We start from the raw sequence: 4,252 nt of genomic DNA, 5'->3' as shown, positions 1-4,252 counted from the left end.
TGAGTTATGAATTTCAATGCCGAAAGAGAGTTAGATTCTTCCATGATATGCTATCTTAGATTATAGAGTGTTAGAATGTTGGGGGAGAGTGAGATAACACCACCACAAGAAATAGAATCTACACAAAATTTGGATTGACAGAGACTTAAAAAAGATTGAGAAAGAACATGGAAACCCAAGTAGAACAATGGTGTTCTGTAACTTTGATGAAGCTTCAAACCCTAGGCAAGGTCACCACTTTGAGCAAATCCTTTGAGCAAACCCTTGAGCAAACCAAACACAAACCAAGGCTTACACACGTTGTGAAACACTGTCCTAATACTCAATTTCCCAACCACCATTGATGCGTGAGTCCTTCTCTTGAGGAAACGAGGATTGAGAATGAACAAGCCTTCAACTCTCCAAGTCAAGCACTTTCTTGGAGAGTTCTTGGAGAAAACTAGAGATTCTTGGAGCTAGAGAGAGAGAGAGGGTAGAGAGAGATTGGAGAGAATGATCAAGTTTCTCAAACATTATTTTCACCCTTATATGGAGTAGGCACCGTCATTATGTTTAATCAATAGAATTAGACTTGAAAAACAAGACATTCGAGCATTTACGATATTTCACGTAATATAGTAGGCAACGCGTCACCTGCATGCAGGCGATACATCACTTGTTAGGGTTTCTGGAAACCCTAGCAATCAGGCGATGTTTCGCCTCTTGGGTGGCGGCTCTTTGACTTTGGACACTTCCAAAGGTCCCAAAATTGCACTAAATGCCACCAAACTATTTGGGAACCCTTAGATACTATCGTGTATCACTTTGGACCCAAATTTACATTTTCTATGTGCCTACAATTGAAGATCAAATTCACATCTTCATTATGTGAATTCTACTAAGTGTTTATACCTTGCTTGTATTTTAACACTTATGATTTGTATTTAACCAATCATAATAAGAGATACAAATGAAGATATAGTGGTAACATGCTATGTAGACTATGATCATGTAGGCAACATTGACACTAGAAGATCACTTACGGGGTAAGCATTTACAGTCTTGGGTGGATGTGTAAGTTGGAAGGCGAATCTACAAAAAGTAGTGGCTCTATCATCAACTGAGGCAGAGTACATGGAAGATACTAAAGCAATTAAAGAAGTAATCTACCTGAGAGTATTTTCAAGTGAGTTGGGGTTCAAATCAAATGATACTACAATATTTTTTAATAATCAAAGTGCTTTGTACCTCATGAAAACCCCTATGTTTCATGAGAGATCAAAACATAATCATATCAAACATAATTTCATGTGAGATGTTATTTCATGAAATGAAGTTCAAGTTCAGAATATTGGGAATCATGACAATCCAGATGAGATGATGACAAAGTATGTCACTCAAAAAAAGTTTAGGCACTGCCTAAACATACTGAACATACTCAACAACCAAGAGCCTCCTCGGAGGATAGCTAGAACAGTCGAAGAGCTCAAGGACAAATTTCTTAAGTGATTAAACCAAGGTGGATGATTGTTGTTATTGGTTCAATCACATAAGTAAAGCTCACATGGATAACACATCAGCAAAAGCCGTTAAGTTAGTTAGAGATTCACTTACTCGGGCAATACAGAAAAGTCTATAAATAGACAAGTCAAGAGTCTTTGATGAGTTGTATTATTAGTATAGAAAGAGAATTGTATTGAGAAGCAATAATTGGAAGTGAGAGAGAGATAGGGACAAGTTCTCAGGTAGTGATAGACTAGTTGTTGGACCAAAAAGTGGTATGTTTTAAAATTTATCAACTCGCAAGTTCACGAATCATTAATTGAGTATGGAGACCGTGTACGAAAGAGGTTGAATCCAAAGGACAATTGTGTAAAATTCAAGATAAACCAATTTAATCTAAATTGTTTTAATTCTAACCTAGTTCCAATAATGATGGGATTTTTGGTAACAAACTAAACTTTTTAAGATATGAAAATAACTTACTTAAAGATTATTTTAATAATTTCAGTAAGAATTGTTAAGATTTTAGATTCGACTTAAGTATAAATAATAGGATTTATTGATCATAATAATTAATTAGAAATAAATCTAACAATTTTTTCTAAAATAGATTTTCCTTTGCTTCAAATTTATAACTTCTAAGTATTAAACGTGAGACAATTTAATGAAACTACAAATAAAAAAAAAAAAAAATTTAGCAAAATATAAAACCAAGCTTTAATAATTTCTAATTATAAAAAATACTTGATATTAAAGATGAAAGAAATTATTGATAGAAACGAAAAACTTTAACATTATATTGTACTATTGAGAATCAATACAAAAATAAATACCTAATTGAGTACCCATACAAAAAATAAGTAAATAAAAACAATGTCTTTGAGCACGCACAACGTTTTCTCTAGATTTCTCTGTTTGAAACCGTATATATTTTCTAAAAACCTAAGCACTTATTTATAGTAAGGTAAAATGACTAAAAGGAAATAAAATTTACTGTAAATTTCATAGGGTAATTTTGCAATAAAAATATTAAATTTCACACTTGCCACGTGTCACAATCTGGTTGGTTGAATTTGGGCGGCTAGACACATGTCAATTGGTTATTGGTTGAAGTGGGGAGCAACTTGGACACTTGTCAAAAGCTTATTTGGTGAGAGTGGGACACTTGGTAGCATGTGAGACAAAGGCAAAAAGCATTTCAGCAAGCTTTTTGGGCGGTGGAGACAAAGACCAGTTGCGAAAGGGGCGTGTGAGCCAAACTCTTGGCTGGTGGCAGGTGCGTGTGCCACATGTGTGCGTCGGGCGAGTGAACTCCAGGGGACATGTAACGCCTTGCGTTTCGGGTACCTTTAAAAGACTCGGGTCGAGATTGTTTTCCCCGAGTTAAGAATATTATTTTAAATAATATTATATTTTGTTTGGAATTTATTTCCATGAGTTATTGCTAGCCAAATTATGAAGTTTGTGATTAAAAGTCAAGATAAGACTTTCAGTCTTGGATCGACACAAAAACCCTAATCGGGTAAAAATCTCAAAAAATAAAATGAAAAACTACGACAAATATATTTTTGGCATAAAATAAATTCATAAAAATTAGAGTTTGGTCAAAAAAATAATAAACTTAAGAGGAAATGGAAATTTTAGGGTATTTTGTGTTAAATGCTTATTTTTACCAAATTGGGATATTTTATTCCATCAATGGACCTTAGGTTAAATTTTATTGTGTGATTAATTAAATTAAATGTGCGAGACATTTAATTTAATTATTATATGTTAAGTTTTGTTTTTAAAACTTTATAAGAGTTAAAAAGGTTATAGAAAAGTGATTTAAACTTTTAATCACATTTAATTAATGTTAAAAACACACAAAGTGACATAAAGTAAAAGCACTCATGTGTTTTTGATATTTTAGAGTTGTCTATGTTCTTCCAACCACCCCAAAACCGACCCCCCTTCTCTCATATCACTCAGATTTTGTTCAAAAAATTTCTTTCAAGTGTTCTCACAATTTTCAACTACCAAGATCACTAAGAAAGCTTGGAAGCTTAAGCTTTGGTCTTGGAAGAGTTTTTCCCTAAGGTAAAAGTTTGACAAACTTTACTTTTGTAGAGTTTTTAACCATAGATCCTTAAATAACTAACTATATATGTTGTTGGGGGAGTTGGTTTAAGGTTTTGAAAGAGTCTTGAATGATCTAAAGCTAGTAGAAACATCAAAACCTAAAGCGAGAACAACAAGAGGTAAAAAGTTTACTTTTTATGGTTATTTTTGTATGATTTTTATTTTAAGGATTATTTTGTGTATATAATGCTTAAAGTTTCTTATTGATGGTGTAATAAGGCTATGGTAGTTGCTTGAAATTTTTTATGATGCTTGTATGTTGATCTTTGAAAATAGGGACCCAAAATACCTAAGGGTTTTGTTGAAAACCCTAAAACAAAAATCAAATTTTGAGCTGTGACTTCCAAGGGGTCAAGCATCCACTATATAACTGATTTTGTAAAAATAAATTTTACTGTGATGTTTTTGATATGGGGTACATAAATTTAAGCTTTTGAAACACTAAAAATCTTTTAGAAACGAGTGAGTTATGCTATTTCAAAGTTTAGGTAAAATCTGTTTTTTTCGTATTCTTAAATTCGGGACCAAGTTTGGACAGCCACTGTATAGAGAAACTGAACCCAGTTTTGCTAAAATTTGGTGGATATGTTCTTAGCATAACTTAGTATTCCACTGTAAAATTTGGTAACAAAATACTTAACGGTTTGAG

Source organism: Humulus lupulus, chromosome 1 (assembly GCF_963169125.1).
Source record: "Humulus lupulus chromosome 1, drHumLupu1.1, whole genome shotgun sequence".
Lineage (NCBI taxonomy): Eukaryota > Viridiplantae > Streptophyta > Magnoliopsida > Rosales > Cannabaceae > Humulus > Humulus lupulus.
The sequence above is the reverse complement of the archived record's forward strand: the minus strand, read 5'-3'. Positions refer to the sequence as shown.